Genomic DNA, 25,747 nt, shown 5'->3' with positions numbered 1-25,747 from the left:
TAACCAATAGCAGAACCTGGATGCTCATATTGGTTCCCACATATTCTACGAAGATCTTTATCGGTCAAACCGTATAACTACATACGTTGTTCCCTTTGTCATCGGTATGTTACTTGCCCGAGATTCGATCGTCGGTATCTCAATACCTAGTTCAATCTCGTTACCGGCAAGTCTCTTTACTTGTTATGTAATGCATCATCCCGCAACTAACTCATTAGTCACATTGCTTGCAAGGCTTATAGTGATGCGCAATACCGAGTGGGCCCAGAGATACCTCTCCGACAATCGGAGTGACAAATCCTAATCTCGAAATACACCAACTCAACAAGTACCTTCGGAGACACCTGTAAAGCTCCTTTATAATCACCCAGTTACATTGTGACGTTTGGTAGCACACAAAGTGTTCCTCCGGTAAACGGGAGTTGCATAATCTCATAGTCATAGGAACATGTATAAGTCATGAAGAAAGCAATAGCAACATACTAAATGATCAAGTGCTAAGCTAACGAAATGGGTCAAGTCAATCACATCATTCTCCTAATGATGTGATCCCATTAATCAAGTGACTACTCATGTCTATGGCTAGGAAACTCAACCATCTTTGATCAACGAGCTAGTCAAGTAGAGGCATACTAGTGACATTATGTTTGTCTATGTATTCACACATGTATTATGTTTCCGGTTAATACAATTCTAGCATGAATAATAAACATTTATCATGATATGAGGAAATAAATAATAACTTTATTATTGCCTCTAGGGCATATTTCCTTCAGTCTCCCACTTGCACTAGAGTCAATAATCTAGATTACACAGTAATGATTCTAACACCCATGGAGCCTTGGTGACTATCATGTTTTGCTCGTGGAAGAGGCTTAGTCAACGGGTCTGCAACATTCAGATCCGTATGTATCTTGCAAATCTCTATGTCTCCCACCTAGACTTGGTCCCAGATGGAATTGAAGCGTCTCTTTATGTGCTTGGTTCTCTTGTGAAATCTGGATTCCTTTGCCAAGGCAATTGCACCAGTATTGTCACAAACTCCTTCATCCAGACTCCTTCATTTGCTGCTTCCGAAGCAGCTATGTACTCCGCTTCACACGTAGATCCCACCACGACACTTTGTTTAGAACTGCACCAATTGATAGCTCCACCGTTCAATATAAACACGTATTCGGTTTGCGATTTAGAATCGTCCGGATCAGTGTCAAAGCTTGCATCGACGTAACCATTTACGACTAGCTCTTTGTCACCTCCATAAACGAGAAACATATCCTTAGTCCTTTTAAGGTACTTCAGGATGTTCTTGACCGCTGTCCAGTGATCCACTCCTGGATTACTTTGGTACCTCCCTGCTAAGCTAATAGCAAGGCACACATCAGGTCTGGTACACATCATTGCATACATGATAGAGCCTATGGCTGAAGCATAGGGAACATCTTTCATTTTCTCTCTATCTTCTGCAGTGGTCAAGCATTGAGTTTGACTCAACTTCAGACCTTGTAATACAGGCAAGAACCCTTTCTTTGCTTGATCCATTTTGAACTTTTTCAAACCTTTAACAAGGTATGTGCTTTGTGGAAGTCCAATTAAGCGTCTTGATCTATCTCTATAGATCTTGATGCCCAATATATAAGCAGCTTCACCGAGGTCTTTCATTGAAAAACTTTTATTCAAGTATCCTTTTATGCTATCCAGAAATCCTATATCATTTCCAATCAACAATATGTCGTCTACATATAATATCAGAAATGCTACAGAGCTCCCACTCACTTTCTTGTAAATACAGGCTTCTCCAAAAGTCTCTATAAAACCATATGCTTTGATCACACTATCAAAATGTTTATTCCAACTCCGAGAGGCTTGCACCAGTCCATAAATGGATCGCTGGAGCTTGCACACTTTGTTAGCACCTTTTGGATCGACAAAACCTTCTGGTTGCATCATATACAACTCTTCTTCCAGAAATCCATTCAGGAATGCATATTTGACATCCATTTGCCAAATTTCATAATCATAAAATGCGGCAATTGCTAACATGATTCGAACAGACTTAAGCATCGCTACGGGTGAGAAAGTCTCATCATAGTCAACCCCTTGAACTTGTCAAAAACCTTTTGCAACAAGTCAAGCTTTGTAGACAGTAACATTACCATCAGCGTCAGTCTTCTTCTTGAAGATCCATTTATTCTCGATGGCTTGCCGATCATCGGGCAAGTCAACCAAAGTCCATACTTTGTTCTCATACATGGATCCCATCTCAGATTTCATGGCCTCAAGCCATTTTGCGGAATCTGGGCTCATTATCGCCTCCTCGGTTCACCATGGTCAAGTAACATGACCTCTAGAATAGGATTACCGTACCACTCTGGTGCGGATCTTACTCTGGTTGACCTACGAGGTTTGGTAGTAACTTGATCTGAAGTTTCATGATCAATATCATTAGCTTCCTCACTAATTGGTGTAGGTGTCACAGGAACTGGTTTCTGTGATGAACTACTTTCCAATAAGGGAGCAGGTGCAATTACCTCATCAAGTTCTACTTTCCTCCCACTCACTTCTTTCGAGAGAAACTCCTTCTCTAGAAAGGATCCAAATTTAGCAACAAAAGTCTTGCCTTCGGATCTGTGTTAGAAGGTGTACCCAATAGTCTCCTTTGGGTATCCCATGAAGACACATTTCTCCGATTTGGGTTCGAGATTATCAGGTTGAAGTTTTTTCACATAAGCATCGCAGCCCCAAACTTTAAGAAATTACAACTTTGGTTTCTTGCGAAACCACAGTTCATAAGGCGTCGTCTCAACGGATTTTGATGGTGCCCTATTTAACGTGAATGCAGCCGTCTCTGAAGCATAACCCCAAACGATAGCGGTAAATCAGTAAGAGACATCATTGATCGCACCATATCTAGTAAAGTACGATTACAACGTTCGGACACACCATTACGTTGTGGTGTTCCGGGTGGCGTGAGTTGCGAAACTATTCCGCATTGTTTCAAATGTAGACCAAACTCGTAAGTCAAATATTCTCCTCCACGATTAGATCGTAGAAACTTTATTTTCTTGTTACGATGATTTTCCACTTCACTCTGAAATTCTTTGAACTTTTCAAATGTTTCAGACTTATGTTTCATTAAGTAGATATACCCATATCTGCTCAAATCATCAGTGAAGGTGAGAAAATAATGATACCCGCCGCGAGCCTCAATATTCACTGGACCACATACATCAGTATGTATGATTTCCAATAAATCAGTTGCTCGCTCCATAGTTTTGGAGAACGGCGTTTTAGTCATCTTTCCCATGAGGCATGGTTCGCAAGTATCAAGTGATTCATAATCAAGTGATTCCGAAAGTCCATCAGTATGGAGTTTCTTCATGCACTTTACACCAATATGACCCAAACGGCAATGCCACAAATAAGTTGCACTATCATTATCAACTCTGCATCTTTTGGCTTCAACATTATGAATATGTGTATCACTACTATCGAGATTCAACAAAAATAGACCACTCTTCAAGGGTGCATGACCATAAACGATATTACTCATATAAATAGAACAACCATTATTCTCTGATTTAAATGAATAACCGTCTCGCATCAAACAAGATCCAAATATAATGTTCATGCTTAACGCTGGCACCAAATAAGAATTATTCAGGTATAAAACTAACCCCGAAGGTAGATGTAGAGGTAGCGTGCCGACCACGATCACATCGACTTTGGAACCATTTCCCACGCGCATCGTCACCTCGTCCTTAGCCAATCTTCGCTTAATCCGTAGTCCCTATTTCGAGTTGCCAATATTAGCAACAAAACCAGTATCAAATACCCAGGTGCTACTACGAGCATTAGTAAGGTACACATCAATAACATGTATATCACATATACCTTTGTTCACCTTGCCATCCTTCTTATCCGCCAAATACTTGTGGCAGTTCCGCTTCTAGTGACCAGTCCCTTTGGAGTAGAAGCACTCAGTCTCAAGATAAGGTCCAGACTTAGGTTTCTTCTCCTGAGCGGCAACTTGTTTGCCGTTCTTCTTGAAGTTCTCCTTCTTCTTCCCTTTACCCTTTTTCTTGAAACTGGTGGTCTTGTTGACCATCAACACTTGATGCTCCTTTTTGATTTCTACCTCCGCAGCTTTTAGCATTGCGAAGAGCTCAGGAATAGTCTTGTTCATCCCTTGCATATTATAGTTCATCACGAAGCTCTTGTAGCTTGGTGGCAGTGATTGAAGAATTATGTCAATGACACTATCATCAGGAAGATTAACTCCTAGTGGAATCAAGTGATTATTATACCCAGACATTTTGAGTATATGTTCACTGACAGAACTATTCTCCTCCATCTTGCAGCTATAGAACTTATTGGAGACTTCATATCTCTCAATTCGGGCATTTGCTTGAAATATTAACCTCAACTCCTAGAACATCTCATATGCTCCATGACGTTCAAAACGTCGTTGAAGTCCCGGTTCTAAGACGTAAAGCATGGCACACTGAACTATCGAGTAGTCATCAACACATGACTGCCATGCATTCACAATGTCTACAGTTGCCGGCACGGGTGGTACACCTAGCAGTGCTTCCAGGATGTAATTCTTCAGTGCAGCAATGAGGATAATCCTCAAGTTACGGACCCAGTCCGTGTAATTGCTACCATCATCTTTCAACTTAGCATTCTCAAGGAACGCATTAAAATTCAACGGAACAACATCACGGGCCATCTATCTACAATAACATAGACAAGCAAAAATACTAACAGGTACTAAGTTAATGATAAATTAAAGTTCAATTAATCATATTACTTAAGAACTCCCACTTAGATAGACATCCCTCTAATCATCTAAGTGATCACGTGATCCAAATCAACTAAACCATGTCCGGTCATCACGTGAGATGGAGTAGTTTTCAATGGTGAACATCACTATGTTGATCATATCTACTATATGATTCACGCTCGACCTTTCGGTCTCAGTGTTCCGAGGCCATATCTGTATATGCTAGGCTCGTCAAGTTTAACCTGAGTATTCTGCGTGTGTAAAACTGTCTTACACCTGTTGTATTTGAACGCAGAGCTTATCACACCCGATCATCACGTGGTGTCTCAGCACGAAGAACTTTCGCAACGGTGCATACTCAGGGAGAACACTTATACCTTGAAATTTAGTGGGAGATCATCTTATAATGCTACCGTCAATCAAGCAAAATAAGATGCATAAAGGATAAACATCACATGCAATCAATATAAGTGATATGATATGGCCATCATCATCTTGTGCTTGTGATCTCCATATCCGAAGCACCGTCATGACCACCATCGTCACTGGCGCGACACCTTGATCTTCATCGTAGCATCATTGTTGTCTTGCCAACTATTGCTTCTACGACTATCGCTTTCGCTTAGTGATAAAGTAAAGCAATTACAGGGCGATTGCATTGCATACAATAAAGAGACAATCATATGGCTCCTACCAGTTGCCGATAACTTTGTTACAAAACATGATCATCTTATACAATAAAATTTAGCATCATGTCTTGACCATGTCACATCACAACATGCCCTGCAAAAACAAGTTAGATGTCCTCTACTTTGTTGTTGCAAGTTTTACGTGGCTGCTACGAGCTGAGCAAGAACCGTTCTTACCTACGCATCAAAACCACAACAATATTTCGTCAATTTAGTGTTGTTTTAACCTTCTCAAGGACCGGGCGTAGCCACACTCGGTTCAACTAAAGTTGGAGAAACTGACACCCGCCAGCCACCTATGTGCAAAGCACGTCGGTAGAACTAGTCTTGCGTAAGCGTACGCGTAATGTCGGTCCGGGCCGCTTCATCCAACAATACCGCCGAACCAAAGTATGACATGCTGGTAAGCAGTATGACTTGTATCGCCCACAACTCACTTGTGTTCTACTCGTGCATATATCATCTACACATAAAAACTCGGATGCCACTATTGGGGAACATAGTAATTTAAAAATATTTCCTACGCACAGGCAAGATCATGGTGATGCATAGCAACGAGAAGGGAGAGTGCTGTCCACATACCCTCGTAGACCGAAAGCAAAAGCGTTAGCACACTGCGGTTGATGTAGTCGTACGTCTTCACGATCCGACCAATCAAGTACCGAACGTACGACACCTCTGAGTTCAACACACGTTCAGCTCGATGATGTCCCACGATCTCCGATCTAGCAGAGCTTTGCGGGAGAGTTCCGTCGGCACGACGACGTGATGACGGTGTTGATGATGCTACCGACGTAGGGCTTCGCCTAAGCACCGCTACGATATTACCGAGGTGGAATATGGTGGAGGGGGCCACCGCACACGGCTAAGAGATCAATGATCAATTGTTGTGTCTAGAGGTGCCCCTGCCCCCATATATAACGGAGCAAGAGGGGAGGTCGCCGCTAGGAGGAGGGCGCGCCAAGGGGGGAGTCCTACTCCCACCGGGAGTAGGACTCCTCCTTTCCTTGTAGTAGTAGGAGAAGGGGAAAGGGAGAGAGAGAGAGAGAGAGGAAGGAAAGGGGGGCGCCGCCCCCCTCCTTGTCCAATTCAAACTAGAGGGGGAGGAGGCGTGCGGCCTGCCCTGGCCGCCCCTCCTGTTCTCCACTAGGGCCCATGAGGCCCAATAAACCCCCCGGTACTCCGGTATATGTCTGAAACCTTCCGAAACCATTCCGGTGTCCAAACATAGTCATACAATATATCGATGTTTACGTCTCAACCATTTCGAGACTCCTCATTATGTCCATGATCATATCTGGGACTCCGAACTACCTTCGGTACATAAAAACACAAAAACTCATAATACCGATCGTCACCAAACTTTAAGCGTGCGGACCCTATGGGTTCGAGAACTGTGTAGACATGACCAAGACTCATTTCCGGTCAATAACCAATAGCAGAACCTGGATGCTCATATTGGTTACCACATATTCTACGAAGATCTTTATCGATCAAACCGCATAACTACATACGTTGTTCCCTTTGTCATTGGTATGTTACTTGCCCGAGATTCGATCGTCAGTATCTCAATACCTAGTTCAATCTCGTTACCGGCAAGTCTCTTTACTCGTTATGTAATGCATCATCCCGCAACTAACTCATTAGTCACATTGCTTGCAAGGCTTATAGTGATGTGCATTACCGAGAGGGCCCAGAGATACCTCTCCGACAATCGGAGTGACAAATCCTAATCTCGAAATACGCCAACTCAACAAGTACCTTTGGAGACACCTGTAGAGCTCCTTTATAATCACCCAGTTACATTGTGATGTTTGGTAGCACACAAAGTGTTCCTCCGGTAGATGGGAGTTGCATAATCTCATAGTCATAGGAACATGTATAAGTCATGAAGAAAGCAATAGCAACATACTAAACGATCAAGTGCTAAGCTAACAAAATGGGTCAAGTCAATCACATCATTCTCCTATTGATGTGATCCCATTAATCAAATGACAACTCATGTCTATGGCTAGGAAACTCAACCATCTTTGATCAACGAGCTAGTCAAGTAGAGGCATACTAGTGACATTATGTTTGTCTATGTATTCACACATGTATTATGTTTCCGGTTAATACAATTCTAGCATGAATAATAAACATTTATCATGATATGAGGAAATAGATAATAACTTTATTATTGCCTCTAGGGCATATTTCCTTCACCCGTCGATGCACAGGGTGTTAGTGGCTTTCTGGAATTCATGCTCACTAGTTTATGGAATTCATGCTCACTGGTTTTCTCTTCATCCCCTTCATCACTTCCACCATTGCAATCCTCTTTCTCTTAGCCCCTGGAGGGTTTTCCTTGGCTCCGAGGAGCCTTGCCGGGGCAATTTGCTTCACCGCCCTGGCCCTTACCGCCAGTACCATTCTGACCTTTTTCCTTATCTTGCTTCTCATACTCAGGCCTCTGCTTCTTGATGAGCTGCTCAACCTTATGACACTCTTGGAGATCATGCCCCTTGGGCCGATAAATCCTTCAGTACAGTCCATCACCTTTCCCAGCTTCCTCGGCAACCGCAGCCTCCCGACAATCAGCGCATGCGGCAACTTCCTTGTCGGGGGCTTCAGCTCTAGCCATCTTGCCGGTACTAGGTGTGCCTGATCCCTCAACTGTCAAGACTGCCTTATCCTTGCGCTTTTTATTGAGTTTCTTGTTCTTCTTCCTCTGACTGGTGGACTCATCATCATCCTCTGATTCGATGTCGACGCAATCTTCCTATCCAAGGAGCTTCCTCCCTTCTTCCACCCGAGCACACTTGTCCAGCAAGGTATACAATTCCTTCATAGTCTTGGGCAACTTAATGTTCATCTTGGAACGTATCCCGCGGTTGTGCACATTGGATTGGAAGGCAGCTATCACAGCTGTCGGGTGGATATCTGGGATATTTTTGTGGACTCTATTAAACCTTTGCAGGTACTTCCGCAGTTTCTCTCCTTCCTTCTACTGGAGAAGCTGCAAGTCACTAGGCTGCCCTGGTTCTTGATGGTCGCCCGTGAAGGCGCCAATGAACTCATGGCACAGGTTAGCCCAAGTAGAGATAAGTTCTCCAATAGGTGCATTAGCAAAGACCTCACATTTGACTTAAGTGCCAAAGGGAAATAGTTGGCGAATACCTTCTCATCTCTTCCCCCGGCAGCCTAAACGACGATGGTGTAGATGCTCAAGAACTATGTTGGGTTCAACCTTCCATCGTACTTCTCGGGTATCTCTGGCTTGAACGTGCGAGCGGGCGACCAACGGACTTGCCGTAGCTCACGGGTAAAGGCAGGCAACCCGAGCTCAAAAGGTAGGCACTGCCATCTTTGAGCGTGGGCTCGTCGATGTTGGGGACGTCACACCCATTGGGCTGGCAGTGGTTGTCGCTGCACCGCTCGACAACGGCGCGCGCGCCTTCCCTCCACATGTCCTCCGGAGCTCGCCATGGTTCTTGAAGTGCTTGAGGGCCAGAGGAGGCCATCCAGACGTCGTCAGGCTCTTGGTTACGTGGCTCCCGTACTGCTTGCCAAGGTGGGGACAGCGACGTGGGGGCAGCCCCCTTCGTGCGGCTAGCCGCACGAGCTGTTGTCGTCGCCTCGGGAGGCCATGGCGGGCCAGCTTGCTGCAACCCTCCCACCTCGACGAAACCAATCAAGCACTGGATGGTGGCTCGCCACTCATCCATCTGATCAGCCGCCGACAGGAATCTCAACAGCAACTGGGCCCACGCTATGGCCTCTGAGGCGGTGCTTGGCATAGGTGAAGATGATGAAGACGGCTGCGTCGCTCGGCTCCTGATGGCGCCGGTGGCGGCCGCGTCACGCCCTCGCTGCTGTGAGCTAGCAGCTTGGATGGCGTGGTCACGCAGCAGAGGCACTTGAGGGCCGGCGGCCCTGTTGGACACAGTAGCTAGGTTAGCTTATTCTGGGGGTGGCGCGTGCCTCGCGGTCGCATTCGTGACGGGGGCGGCCGAAGGGTTGCGGTTCACCTCAGAACGAGTGCCACAACTGTGGTTGTGCCCTTCGGCGAGGAGAGAGGGTGCAGGTAAAGTAATCCCCTCACCCGTACCTCGTGGAGTATGGCCACTAGAATGATGCTGGTGCAGCTCTTCCCCCGCGCCTCTCGCTTCTGCTTCTGCCACGGGAGTGCTGGTGCCAACGCCGCCTACGCCAACCACACCTCCTGCAACGTCCACATCCTCACGTGTCTCCTCATTCCCCGCGACATTGGCGGTCGCGGGCGGTGGAGGCCTTGAGGTGGACGGGTGATTCGTGGCTCGGGGCTTCTTCTTAGGCGCCATAGTCGATGACGCCGTCGATGATGAAAATGGCAATGAAGATGACACACTACCAACGCTCCCGAGTTCGCGCAAGTGATCCCCCTACCTGGCGCGCCAAAGATGTCACGAGGAACCATGGCCACCTATGGGGCTACGAGCCCCTTTTGGTTCGGAGGGGGGATGGGCATGTTGCACAAAGACCGGAGAAGTGTCGCGCAGCGCAGCAGAGATCACATAGGCAATTTTACCCAGGTTCGGGCTGCCGTGAGGCATAAAACCCTACTCCTGCTTTGGTGGATTGATTGTGGAAAAGGTGGTGGTGGACGCAGTGCACTTTTCCCGACATGGTCGCCTCAGGCGAAGTGGCTACGTGCATACGGGTACGTGAGGGCCTAATCTTGGCAACCTCGCGGACCGAACCCTTTTTACGTTTGCCATGGGCCTCCTTTTATAGACCAAGGGGTTACCACAGTGGCAAATTAGTCTTTGCATACTGATTAGATAGCAAACAGTGCTATCATAGCTAACTCTACAGGCTGACAGAGCGCATTAAATGCAACGTCTAGTGTCACATCACAGCATGCCCGGCAACCCTTGCCGGGCTATTTTGCCAGCTTCGCTCCTGCTTGCTTGACACATCCCAGGACGGGTGTCATATGGAGGTGTTGCTGTAGAAAGTGGCTGCCATGTGGCGAAAAGCAGCCACTTAGTCATCTTGGGGCTTGACACCGCACTGACATGTGACTTGCGTCGCTAATGAGGTGGAGCGGTGGCGTAGTTGGCCTCCGCAAGTCCCGGCAGGGCCTGTCGGGACAATTTGGAAGTATGCTTCTGGTGCAGAACCCAACCCCGCCAGGCTCGGCATTATCTTCTGGTGCAGAACCCAACCCCGCCAGGCTCGGCATCATCTTGCTTCTCTGGCTCGTCTCAACCTTCTTGATCCGTACTTGGACACTTTGGTGAACTGGCCCTTCTTGCTTGGCTTGATCTTGGTGTTGTAATCTTTCCTTTGAGCCTGTGCACAGTCTGGGCAACAGACCCAGGGTTTGTTGCACCGACAGTTTCATAAATATTCAGAATAAATTCAGAGGATCCAAAAGCGTTTCAGAGTCATAGGAAGGGTTTCGGATGTTTCCAAAAATGTTATGGTGCGAGGACACTTTGGTGGGGCAAGGGGTAAGGCCCATGAGGCTTTAGGTCAGTGCAAAAGGAGTTTTGCAGAGGTCAGGGACCAAACGCCAGGGTCCATGGCGTCTGGCCCCAGGCCAGACGCCAACGTCCGTGGCGTTAAGAGAAATGCCAGGAACCTTGTCGTTTCGTCTTGGAAACCGAGGAGGACTATTCCTTGCATTCCAAACCAACTTTGGGGAGGCCCTCTCCCCAAGGTATGACCCCATGGCTCAACATATAAATAGAGGGGCAGGGCTTGGTCTACTTCCTCTAATTCATTAGAAGCCCAGTGTGGTTCTAATCCCCTCCCTCTAATTCTCTAGTGATGATTAGCTCTGGACGATGAATCACTGTTGGATCAAGAAGGTTGCACGCTTGCAACCAAGTAGAGAGGCCATGCTTTTGGTCTTTGGTTCGAGGAACTATTCGTGGGCAGTTCGAGGGACTCCAAGTACGATGAGACGTTCTTCTTCCACCGCAACTCGATGACGGTAACAATTTGGATCCCAACCCATTATGCATCTTCATATTGATCTTGGGTGTTTGTAGGTGCGCTTTTTTTGTTTTCTACTACGTTTCCCAATAGTGGCATCATGAGCAGTTATATGAGTAGGTGCGTGTTGCAATCTAGATCACATGTCGATGTGAGGGTTAATGTTCTTACTATGCTTCTCTCGAGTGTTGCTTTGGTTAATTCATTGGCGACATGGTGAGGCTTTGTACAAAATTCTGACATTCGCTCGACTCTGGATGTCGACAATCTGCTAACAGTTCTTTCGGCCTCATCTAGTCAAGAATAATGAACTGTCCCTACACAAGAGGGTGCTGAAGATGGACGATCTCCTAGAGGTCGTGCGTAATAGACGAAGTTTAGTGTGGGGTTAGAGATTTTTAATTAAGTCTCTTCCCTCACACACCCCGAAACTTAATCTAGCATCAAGAATTATCACCTAATATTGTGGACGTAGGTAGCTAGTATTATTGTTAACACTGGTGAACTACGTAACTAAAATTTGCTAAAGCCGATTAGAGGACGTCTAACTTAGTTTTGCGGAGTATGCATATGATGTGGTATAGCCTTCGTCATGATAATGAGTTTATGTATGAGATGGTTATAGTTGTAATGTTAAGTGCCCTTCACGTCACGGCATGATGGTCGGGGCCACGAGATTGCCACGTTAATGTAAATATTGTAGAGATAGCCTACATGTTACAAGTGACAATGGAAAGTGTAAACGGAGGACCCCTGGCGTGGAGAAGGTGTACTAAGGCACGGGACGAGGAGGTATAATTTTGTGCCATGGCAGAACTTCTGAATTTGATGCCATGGCAATGTTTTCTGAAACGATAGCCACGACAACATTTTTTGAAATTATCGCCATGATAGCATTTTTGAGACAGTTGCCACAACAATGAAATATTGGCCGTCACGACGCTTCAACTGAAGATTGAAGATGATCATGAAGGATTCCCGGTGCCCGGGGCTGTACCATACCATGCTTTTATGAATTGTCTAAGATGTTTATCCCTTTGTTGTTTGCACCCTTTGATTGCGCAGTAGTCAATTATTAGGGAGATCTCTCACAGTAAATATCAAGTGAAAAGGTGCTCCTCCCAGTGTTGCAACCATCTATAACACGTAACATCCCGGAGTGGGTCATGTCCACATGAGTACAAATGGTTTACGAAATCTAAGATGGGTGGATGGTCAGATCATGTGAGCAGTTAGCACCTAGTTGTCTTGAAGTTCTAGTAGAATCATTCTAAGCTCGGAGCACGAAGCATCAAAAGGTGAACAAGAGGCATATGGAGATATGATCAGCAAAAGTTTGCCCGCCGGTCAAAATTCTTGTCATTAGTGATGTCCACATCAATGGCTGAGAATAAGATCTGGATCTTGAAAAATTCACTATCAATTATGAGAGATATTGAATTGAGTGGGAGCACAATTATGTATTAATCAATTTTAATCACTAGCGCAAATTAATTATGAACAATGTCCATGTGTAGTTTGCTTTATAGTTGTCGAATTATGGCTCACGATTCCACTTTTGTTGTTGAAATTGGTTAGCTGTTATTTATCTGGTTGAATCTTTTTGATTGAAAGGATCATCCTCTAAAAGTGCCAAGAAGGATTTTGTTCTACTGCATGCTTACAATACTCTTTCTTATGCTATGGATGATGAGACTCGTGTCCTTCAGTCCAAAGGGCTAGAATTACATTATGGTCTGCTTGCTTCTGAGAAACCCAAACTTCAAAAATGTTTGGGATAGTTATGTGATATTCTTGGAACTGAAAATTGTTTTTAGAAAAACAAACAAAGGTTAAAAGATATGTGATATCTAAAGAAGTGTTTTGTTTGCAAGTTCTAGTAAAGTGTTCAGCTATGTTTAAGACTAAAATGTGTAAGATCCGGAAGAAATGCCAGTCATGAGTTGATGGTGAGAAACTTAAAGAGAAAAGAACAAAACCAAAGTATGTAATTAGACTTACATGCCTAGGGAAGTTCAGGGCTAACTCCACTCTTAAAGTTGGATACTTCTTCTGTGAGTAGGAGAAATATTGAAAGTAAAACTATAAAAAGTAAAAGGCAGAAAAGAAAAGAAGACTGGAATGTCCAGCTCAGGTATGAATGTCATACAAGTTATAAAATGTAGAGAAAGTTGGTCAAGTAAAGTGTAGTTCTTGAAAATTTATGATCAATTTTTTGATCACTAATTCTTCGAGATTCTGGTCAAAAGTTGATCAAAATGATATCAACTATACTGCATGTTGATGCGAGTCGTTGAAAGAAACTACAATGGCCTAAATGACCAATGAGAGTAAAATATGTGTTGAAAATTTGTAGAAGTTATGATACTGTTTCATCAGCATATTACCTCTGTGTTTATTGTCATTATTCATTCTAGAGTTTTGTACACTCTAGCCCATTGCATAGAAGTTCCAAGACAGTTGTTCATGAGAGAACAATAGTTGTTCGATGTTATGAACAAAAGGCCATACTCCTATTATGAATAGGATGTATGTTATGAATATTGATGATGAAATTGAACATCCATAACACTGACGCTAAATGTCGCAAGACTAAAAGAATACCGCATATTTGTGGCACTACATTTAGTCACATTGGAGAAACCAGCTTGTAGAATTACATAGTGATGCATATTGAAGTCATCTGATTATGAATCATCTGACTCTTGCAACTTTCGTCCAAATAGTGAAGTAAACTAAAATATCATTCACATGCCATAAAGAATGAGCTACAAAATAACACACCGAGAGGGCCCTAAGAATATCTCCCCGTCATCGGAGGAGCAAATCCCACTCTCGAGCTATCTAGTTCCTTGTCAAACTTTTTGATGAACCAGTAAGTTGTCGTTATGATCCCCGTGTTATAGGTGACATTTGAGCAACCCCAAAGTGTACCGTATGGTAAGAAGTGACTATGATAATCTCATGGTCTAAGGAGCAAAATCACATGTTAATACTCCATGTTATTACAATTGATTACAGATGATATTATCTCAATTCATAACAAACAAGTTTGGGTTAATTCAATATGATCATTCTTCCAACATCATAACCTCAATGTTGTTTTAGGACTATCGTTACACTTAACAATATCCTAAGATCTCGAAAACGTGATCACCAACAACAATTGATCTAGTCTTAGAGGCAAGACTAGGAACCTTTATTTTATCTATTTACCATTTCACCCGTGCATATGAGTTTTCCGGTGAATCACCTATTCCAGGATCATAGCATTTGTAACATGAAATATAAACACTTAATTATGAATAAGGAAATGTAATAATACAATATTATTGCCTCTAGGGAATATTTGCAACACCTACACTTTCCGAGATACCTATATAGCACCTTTATGATCACCCAATTATGAAGTGACATTTGATTACCCACAAAGTATTCTTCTGGTATTTGGGAGTGGCATGATCTCATTGTCTAAGGAACAGATACTTGACATGAAGAAATATGTAGCAAATAAACTAAGTGATACGATCTGATGCCAAGATTATGGTTGGGTATGTCTGTTACATTAAATGACAACTCATGTCTATGGTTAGGAAACCTTAACCATCTTTGATCAATGACCTAATCTAGTAGAGGCTCACTAGGTGCACGGTGTTGCTTATGTATCCACACATGTATCTGAGTTTTTAGTCAATACAATTATAGCATGGATAATAAACATTTATCATGAACAAGGAAATATGATAATAACATATTTATTATTGCCTCTAGGGCATATCTCCAATAGCGGGGAGCAGGCTTTATATTCTGAGTTTCTATCACGTCCACATGCAAGAAATATCGTGTCATCTTCTCCATATCCCAACTTCTATAGGTCCAAAACCTACTTCGTCCTACACCTTCCTTTCGGCGAGATTAGGCCTCCTGTTGGGTAATGAGCTACCCATCCATCTCTCCATACTCGAACAAATTGGTCATTGCTAATACTCCATACGATTCCTTTTTCAGGAGGCTCAAACCATGAGAGATTGCTTGCCAAGTAGCAGATGGACTAGTGGTGAACACTGTATCCACGAGATTTCCATTGGGAAAGTGTTTCGCTTTTAGTACTTACACACACAAGTAGTTTGTGTGTTCTAATAACTGCCATGCTTGCTGAGCTAATAGAGCTTGATTGAATATGTGAAAGTCCTTAAACCCCAAACCTCCTTGAGCCTTTGGCCTTGTCATCTTGTCCCAGACATACTAATGAGTCTTTTTTTCTCCGCTCCCCAGAAATAGTTTCTGACCATGCGATTAAGATCATCGCACACCCCAAAGGGAATCTTAAATACACTCATTATATAGGTGTGGATGGATTGAGCTATTGATACGTCTCCATCGTATCTACTTTCCTTAAAGCTTTTCCTCTTGTTTTGGACTCTAATTTGCATGATTTGAATGAAACTAACCCGGACTGGCGTTGTTTTCAGCAGAACAACCATGGTGTTGCTTTTGTGCAGAAATAAAAGTTCTCGGAATGGCACGAAACTTTTTGGAGATTTTTTTATGGAATAAAAGAAAAATACTGGAGCCAAGAACCACCGGAGGGGGGGCCTGAGTGAGCACAACCCACCACCCCCCTCCCGGCGCGCCCAAGTGGGTTGTGCGCACCTAGTGGCCCTGCTGACCCTGATGGCAACTCTATAAAATCCTATTTTCGGAGAAAAATAAGGGAGAAAGAATTATCATGTTTCACGAGACGGAGCCACCGCCACCTCTTGTTCTTCATGGGGAGGCCAGATCTGGAGTCCATTTGGGGCTCTGGAGAGGGGGATCTTCGATCTTCGTCATCACCAACCCTTCTCCATCACCAATTTCATGATGCTCCACACCGGGAGTGAGTAAATCCTTCGTAGGCTCGCTGGTCGGTGAGGAGTTGGATGAGATTCATCATGTAACTGAGTTAGTTTGTTAGGGCTTGATCCCTAGTATCCATTATGTTCTGAGATTGATGTTGCTATGACTTTGCCATGCTTAATGCTTGTAACTTTGGGCCTGGGTGCCATGATTTCAGATATGAACCGTTTATGTTATCACCATCATATCTATGTTCTAGATCTGATCTTGCAAGTTATAGTCACCTATTATGTGTTATGATCTGTAAAACCCCAGAGTGACAGTATTCGGGATACTTTCTGATAATGACCATAGTTTGAGGAGTTAATGTATTCACTATGTTTGTTCTGGTTCTCTATTAAAAGGAGGCCTTAATATCCCTTCGTTTCCATATGGACCCCGCTGCCACGGGAGGTAGGACAAAAGATGTCATGCAAGTTCTTTCCATAAGCACGTATGAAAATTTACGGAATACATGGCTATGTTATATTTATTAACTGGAGATAGTGTTGTATCGCCCTAGGTTATGACTATTATATGATGAATATCATCCAACAAATTCACCAATCCAATGCCTACGATTTTCCTACATATTGTTGTTGGGGAATCATTGCATGGAAAACAAAAAAAATTCTATGCACACGCAATGATCTATCCATGGAGATGCATAGCAACGAAGGGAGAGTATGTCTATCTACCCTCGTAGACCATAAGCGGAAGCGTTTCACAACACGGTTGATGTAGTCAAACTTTCTTCGCGCTCCAAATGATCTAGTACCGAACGCATGGCACCTCCGCGTTCTGCACACATTTAGCTCGAGGACGTCCTACCCTTCTTGATCCAGCAAGACGGTGAAGTAGTAGATGAGTTCCGACAGCACGATGACGTGGTAACGGTGATGGTGATGTGATCTCCGCAGGGCTTCACCTAAGCACTACGAAAATATGATCGAGGGAGTAAACGATGGACGGGGGGCGCCGCACACGGCTAAGACAATGTTGTGTCCTTGTGTGGCGCCCCCTCCCCACAGATATATATAGGTGGGAGGGGGGAGGAGGCGGCCTAGGGCAGCCAGGGCGCGCCCCAAGGGGTTGGCCACCGGACCTAGGGCTCCTGCCCTCCTGCGCCCCCCCTCCCTTTCCTTGTATGAAGAAGGGGGAAGGAAAGAGGGGGGAGGAAGGGGGAGTCCTACTCCACACTTTCCTTTCCATCCCCTCTTTCCTACTCCTCCTCATAGGGACGGCCTCTATAGGGATGCACCAGCCCCTTGTGGGCTGGCGTGTTCAATCTCTTGGCCCATAAGGCCCATATCTTTGACGGGGGTGCCCGAAACTCCTTTCCAATGACCCGATAAGTACCCAGTACCCTCCGAAACACTTCCGGTGTTCGAATACCATCGTCCTATATATCAATCTTTACCTCTCGGCCATTTCGAGAATCGTCGTCATGTCTGTGATCTCATCTGGGACACCGAACAACATTCGGTCACCAAATCACATAACTCATATAATACTATATTGTCAATGAACATTAAGTGTGCGGACCCTACGGGTTCGAGAACTGTGTAGACATGACCGAGACACCTCTCTTGTCAATAACCAATAGCGGAAACTGGATGCCCATATTGGCTCCTACATATTCTATGAAGATTTTTATCATTCGAACCGTTATGACAACATACGTAATTCCCTTTGTCCATCGGTGTGTTACTTGCCCGAGATTTGATTGTCGGTATCTCTATACCTAGTTCAATCTCGTTACTGGCAGGTCTCTTTACTCGTTCCGTAATACATCACCTCGTGACCAACTCCTTAGTCATTTGCTTACAAGCTTATGATGTGTATTACCGAGAGGGCCCAGAGATACCTCCCCGATACTCGGAGTAACAAATCCTAATCTTGATCTATGCCAACTCAACAAACACCTTCGGAGATACCTGTAGAGCATATTTTTGATCACCCAGTTATGTTCTGATGTTTGATAGCACAAAAGGCATTCCTCCGGTATTCGGGAGTTGCATAATCTAATAGTCGAAGGAATATGTATATGACATGAAGAAAGCAATAACAATAAACTGAACGATCATTATGCTAAGCTAATGGATGGGTCTAGTCCATCACAACATTTTCCTAGTGATGTGATTCCGTTATCAAATGACAACACATGTCTATGGTTAGGAAACCTTAACCATCTTTGATCAATGAGCTAGTCTAGTAGAGGCTTACTAGGGACAAGATATTTGTTTATGTATTCACACATGTATTTAAGTTTTCGATCAATACAATTCTAGCATGAATAATAAACCTTTATCATGAATAAGGAAATATAAAATAAGAACTTTATTATTGCCTCTAGGGCATATTTCCTTCAATTGTTTCTTCGAAGTTACTATTGCTATCATTGTTACCGTTACTATTATTGTTACCACTGCTATCAAAATTATCATATTAGTATGCTACTGATCATATTTCTTCAGATAATTAATCTCCAGGTCTAGTTGTGTCATGGATTTTTCACGGCAGATGTCCTAGCGAAAGGACTTAGTCGTGGAGCCATCGCTACGAGTTTACTTGAAGGGGTTAAAGCGGACACAAAGACACGTGGGGTTTATACTAGTTCGGCCCCTTCGAGGAAGGTAAAAGCCTACGTCTAGTTGTGATGGAATTGATGTGGTCTCGATGGCTAGGGAGCAAACAAGCTTCGCCTAGGCCCGAGTTGTGGTTGTCCCCCTTGAACCGCCGCCGGGCCGTCCCCTTATATACACGGGTGACGCCCGTCGGTCCATAGAGTCCCAGCCGGTTCATATTCGTATCCCGGTCGGTATCTCTCTATTCCTAACTTACAATACAAGTTATACATCAGGTCGGTTTTATAGCTACAGATTCTAAACCGACTATAGGCCTTGGGCCTTCACCTGCTTATACCACTATGAAGTTAACCCGGCCCAAGTAGGCCGGTTTACACCCAGTGGTAATATCCCCAACATTAGGCCCCAGATTGATTTGAACTGGTTCATGTCAATCCTTCACACCATCTTGCGTCTTGGATGTCTTCTGTTAATTGGCAAATCTTCATGTCGTCATCATGTTTGATTGCTGTAAACCGGCATGACGTCATCAACTTTGGCTACTATAAACCGGCATGATGTCATTATGAAATTCATAACGCCCTCTTAATGACAGCTCCTGGATTCGCGCGTTTGACCTAGCTCAGTTGCCTTATAAATAAGACCGAAGGGTCATTTGTTTTCTCTTCCCCTTCGTCCCTTCTTCTTCTTCTTCCTCACGTTGCCGGCTTTGGAGCTCCGCCACCACCGTCGACCTCTGCCTCGTCTCAGGCCGCTGCATCAACCTATACGTACCAAAGTGTCGCGGCGTCTTTCCGCATCCTCTCCGTTCCTGGTAAGTTCTCTCTCCCTCTTAACCTAGATCTGTTCTTAGGGTTCCATGTTCTTGCTATGTTCATTGCGCGTTCATAGCTGCTCTCTGATCTTGAATGCATCTGTGAACTCTTGCTATATTTAGCAGCGATCCCTTTAGCATCCGCTTACCATTTCTCATCCAAGCTCATAGATCTCCCGCATCTATCCGCTCAATGGTTCACTTCTGTTTCCGTCTTAGTCTTCAAAATATTTCCTGCTTTTATGAGCTTGCTGTAGATCCGTGGCTGTAACATAATTTTGCGAAACTTGTTTCTGCATAACTATTTATCCATAGTTTCGATTGCTTCCGATGCTTAGGCCAGGCGGTTTAACTTCACCATAGAGAAAAAATTGCCAGACCGGTATATATGTCATTAGTCCCCTGGTTGAACCGCCAGAATCCATCTGATGCTGCGTTGTAGAAGACCGGTTTATGGGTACTGCCTCCGGTTTACCGTAATTAGATCAACACCGTTTTATCCGGCATGTTCTTGAACCGGATCATTTATTTCTTGTAGATCTTGTCATGGCCAAACAAGTGTACGAGTGCAACTGGGTTCCCTCCCGTGTCACAGAATCACAGCTGAACGATCTAGTCCTGATTGGCGCTTTGGATAGCAAAGACACGATTCATTGGAGGGTTCCTGGAGATGAATGTCCTCCTACACCCCAGGAAGGAGAGGTCGTGGTCTTCACAGATCATATGGCCCGGGGCTTCAAACCGCCCGGCTCCAAATTTTATCGGGATGTGTTAGCCAACTTTCAACTCCGTCCACAGGATATTGGCCCCAACTCTGTCACCAATCTATGTCACTTTCAAGTACTTTCTGAGGCATACCTTCAAGAGGAGCCTTTCGTCGAGTTATTTAGAGATCTCTTTCATCTGAATCGTCGTACTGAATTCACTGACGGCCCTAATACCGAACTGGGTGGTATGGCCATTCAGAAGAGGAAAGAAATCACCTACCCTCACGTCAAACTCCATAGTCACCCCAAGGAATGGAACATAACTTGGTTTTATTGCAAGGATACATCTCCTGATAATGAAAATCCCTTGCCTGGCTTCCGTCCAGAACGGCTCAGCAACACTCACCCTTTTACACAAAGGCTAAGCGCTAAGGAGAGAATTAAATATGCTCCTCAACTGTCCAAGCTCCGGGCCTTCATGGCCAACGGTTTAACAGGAATAGACCTTGCACGCTGCTGGATATCATGGAGTATTTTGCCTCTAAGCCGGCGCCCAAATTTGATGTGTGAGTATACTGATAGTATTGATGACCCACTCCGACACACTAAAATCCAACTCCCTGAGGACGAAGTCACAGAATCTGTGAAGAAGATGCTGAATGAACCGGAGCACCTCTGTGCTCAAACCGGTCTGCTTCCTTACTGCACCACGAACAAACCGCCAGCGGTAATATTTCAATTGCTCTATTGTTGAACCGAGTTACTATTTTATATGTTCAACGTTTTAATTGCTGCTGATCCAGGGTGATAATCCGTTCTGGAGTAAGAAACTTCCTCAAGACAAAACGGAGAAGGCAGGACGGCCAACCCGGCCCAAGACCAAGGTTGTCAAGAAACCAGCTCATAAGAGAAAAACCACCGCTTCATCTGACCCAACCATTGATGATGATGTGGGTAATCCGGATCTTGAGGTAGAACTTGATTCACTTGGCTTACTTTTTACACGCCTTATTGATGATGATGTTTGTCAGGATGACGCTGAAGCCAGCAATGCGGTTTTCGTTGAGGTAACTATTCTCTCTTCCGATTCAGAAATCTTGCCTTTGCCAAAATTTCGCCGGGCAAACCGGAAAGTTAAATATTCTCATCCTCTTGCTTATCTGGATTCCCAATTTCTAATGAAGACTCAGCAACACGAAGCTCGCCGCACAACCGGGCACAGTGGCCAGGTAATTACCTCTGCCGGTTTACCAAACAGTCCGGTTCGAAAACGCCGCTCCGAGGTCTCCGACCTTTTTATTGATTTAAATCGTAAAGCGGGTTTCTTCCGTCAACCTCTTAATCCATCCGACTCCGATTATCAGGTCACTTCTCATTCCTCATCTGGTGAATCGTCGGCCACCCAGCTACCACCTTTGAAAACAGTTGCTGGGTAAGCTAAACCGAACATATCCTTCCAGTATGCTGCGCAATGGTTTACACTTTTCCTTAATTTTTATCTTTTCTTCCAGGGCTAAACCGAAACCAAGCAAGAAGGCCCGCCTGGATAAAGCGGCTGAAGAAAATATGGCCCCAGAACATGACCAAGTGCCGGATCGTGAAATGTTTACTTCTGAAGATATCCCCAATGATCCTCCTCTGCAAGACAACATTATCCCTGAAGAAGGTCTTATTAATACTCCAGCGTCTGCTGATCCGCCTGCCAGCTCTGTCCAGATTGAGAAATCCCACACTCCTGCTGACAAAACGGCCGCACCAACCCAAACCGGCGAGTCAAAAGATGATGATGTTGTGATTACCGGTGTAGGCCGCTCTGAACCCGGGAATCCTGCCACCCTTACCAGGCATACCATGAAAGAGGATTCTTCCCCTTTGAATAAAGGAAAATGGGATGTTGAATTAGAAACATATGCCGCTTTGAATGCTCAAGATCTTCACTCTGGCTATTTGAACCGGCTTTACACTAGCCGTGACTGTGAAGCTGGCCTGGTCAAAATGATGAGGGATAAATTTGAGGTAAATTCCTTCTTTCTTTTCTGCCCTTGCATTCATCCCGGTAGCCCCCAAGGGCCGGTTTGTGACCTTGGTCAAACCGGGACTTGATCCTGAATATATATTTTTTGAAATCCGTCGGCATAACCCTCGAGGGCCGGTTTAGCATAAGCAAACCGGGGCTAAAAAATAAAAAGCTGTCCTTAGAACAGAACTTGATCAAATAGCCATTAGCCCCCAAGTGCCAAGTTGAATACTTGTATTGAGCTTGGGACTTTGTATTTGAGCAATATACAAAAAATTGAAGGTACATTAGCCCCCAAGTATCAGGCATATAACTTTATTATGTGGTTGATACTTCAATTTCTTGTCTCGACTGTGAAAAGCTTTAAAATGTCATCTGTATGTAGGCTGAGATTAAAATCAAGGAGGACCGGATTGCCGATTTGCAGGAGGCCCTGAAGACCCAGCAAGCTGAAACAGATAAAGCCAAGGAAGAATTAACCAGCGCTTTGAGCACTGCTGAACGGCTGAAACAAAGTTTTAAGAAAGAGCGAGCTGACTGGGCCACTGAGAAGGCCGGTTTAACCAAAAGAGCAGAAAATGCTGAAGCGGCCCTTAAACCGGTGGTAGATGAACTGACGGCCGTACAGCGGCAAATACACTCCATGACTGCTGCTATCTTTGGTAAGCTCCTTGTAACTTCTGTGATAAATTTGAATCTGCTGTATTGTAAGTCCGGTTTGAGACCATTCCAATCCTTTTGTAGGCACATGTATTGGGCACTTAGGAAATGATGTGCGGAAGAAATTGAAAGCTGCCTACACCTTGGTAGAACAATTGTACACTGGAGCCCAACGGATCATCAGCATAGCTTCTCACAACAACCCGGCGCCCTCTTTAATCCAGGACACTCTTAGCAAGTTGTCAATGCTTCCAGCCCGGATTGAGGAGCTGAAAAAATCCGCTGCCCGAACCGGAGCCATTAATGCCTTAATCCGGGCAAAGGCATGGGTGCTCGACTTTGATCCTGTGGAAGCAGCTCAAGGCTATCCCAGTCTAAAAGAAGATGGCTCTGAGTTCAATGAAGAAGATTTAAGGGCCATAAACTGTGCAGTACACCCTCTGGCTTGCCAGTTAGCTGAAGAGGCAGATTTGACGCATTATCAAGCGCAATATAATAACCAAAACAAGCGAGTGCCTGCCCCAACTGTTGAAGCGGAGAATCTGATTCCTCCAATCCGTAAGCACACTTACGCCCCTGATATTGAACCGTCTTCCCTGATCCATGAAGAAGCTGTTTTCCAAGCTTTAATGGGAATCGACTGGACCACTGTTGATTTCCAGCCAATGGGTAGAGATGAGGAAGCTGAAGCGGCGGAGGACGAGGAGCAGGCTTGAACCGTAAGCCGGTTTGAAGTGCTATTTGCAACATCCTTCTACAAAAACAATGATTTTGTTTGGGCACCATGCTGCCTTGTAATAGGATAGTTAAAACTTCTGCCTGGGATATGCCTTCGTGCATAAGTACTGAAGCTTTTGCTTGAAAAAACTTTAATTCATATTTCCTGCCATGCTTGGGTATAAAGCTGGATTAACCAAGCCTGAAGCGGTGGTTTTATAAACCATTACCGTCAAAAAGGGGAAAGTAGCCCCCGTACAAACCGTACTGACTTAATACGAGCCCCCTGGTTACTCCATGATGTTAACAGGGAAAAGGTAAACCGGGTAGACTCCTCCGGATTAGAAGGGGAATCAAAAATCATTGGCTGAACCGGAAAAAATATGCTTGTTGACATAAAGAAATCCAACAAAAGCAAAAAACCATGAAAACAACATGGAAACGAAAGTAATGATAAAACCCATTCGCAAAAATACGCTATATTGAGCTGTTCAGATGGCATTACCATGGTCGGACAGGATCAAGGCCCCCAATAGGGGTGACAATGATTCAAGTCAGCCAGGTCCCCAAATGACTCGTGGCATATATGCCAAATCAAGAGGCGTAGCAATGGCTCGGGCCCGACCATGCTCCCAAGTGATTTTGTGGCCTTAGGCCGACCAAGAGGCGTTACTGGTTTAGACTTGACCAAGTCCCCAAATGATCTAGTGGCTGTCGCCTATCAAAGGGTGTTCTTTGGTTCGGACACGACCAAAGCCCCCAGTGATATAAAAACAAATGTCAAGGGGTAAACCGGAGGCCGCTTTAGATAGAACCACTCCGTGTAACCTCGCAAGATGAGAAAGACAGAGACCCCGCTTCAGCTGAGGCTCCGGTTTGATATATCAAAGATAATATATACATTGTCATGATATGTACATAGATAGAGCCAATGGCTCAAGTATAGTAAGGCCGAAGATGAGCTATATTCCACGGTCTGTTGGTCTCCTCTTCTGATGTACGTGAGTCTTGATGCTCTCGAATATCAATCAGATAATACGACCCGTTGTGCAGATTCTTGCTGACTACGAAAGGTCCTTCCCAAGGTGGGGATAACTTGTGCATATCCGTTTGATCTTGGATGAATCGAAGCACCAAATCTCCTTCTTGAAAAGTTCTGGTTCTAACCCGGCGACTGTGATAGCGACGGAGATCTTGCTGGTAAATCGCCGAATGGGCAGCCGCTATATCACGCTCTTCGTCCAATAGGTCCAAAGCATCTTGACGTGCTGTCTCATTGTCTGCCTCAACATAAGCTGCCACACGAGGCGAATCGTGCCGGATGTCACTAGGGAGAACTGCCTCTGCTCCATAGACCATGAAAAATGGCGTGTATCCTGTGGACCGGTTTGGCGTAGTATTGATACTCCATAATACAGATGGTAGCTCTTCAACCCAACATCCTGGTGTTCTTTGCAATGGGACCAAAAGCCGGGGTTTGATGCCTCGCAAGATTTCCTGATTAGCTCGTTCTGCCTGTCCATTGGACTGGGGGTGTGCTACTGACGACACATCAAGTCGGATGTGCTCACGTTCACAGAACTCCTTCATAGCACCCTTGGATAAATTGGTACCATTATCAGTAATGATACTGTGTGGAAAACCAAACCGGAAAATCACCTTCTTGATGAACTGTACCGATGTTGCTGCATCACACTTGCTGACAGGCTCCGCTTCAACCCACTTGGTAAATTTATCAACTGCCACCAAAAGGTGAGTTTTCTTATCCTTGGATCTTTTAAAAGGTCCAACCATGTCTAGCCCCCAAGTTGCAAATGGCCATGTTATTGGGATCATCCTCAATTCCTGAGCCGACACATGAGCACGCCTTGAAAATTTCTGACATCCATCACACCGTTTAACCAAATCCTCCGCGTCAGCATGTGCTGTC

This window comes from Triticum dicoccoides, chromosome 3B, assembly GCF_002162155.2.
Source record: "Triticum dicoccoides isolate Atlit2015 ecotype Zavitan chromosome 3B, WEW_v2.0, whole genome shotgun sequence".
In the NCBI taxonomy this organism is placed as follows: domain Eukaryota; kingdom Viridiplantae; phylum Streptophyta; class Magnoliopsida; order Poales; family Poaceae; genus Triticum; species Triticum dicoccoides.
This window is presented reverse-complemented; position numbering follows the sequence as displayed.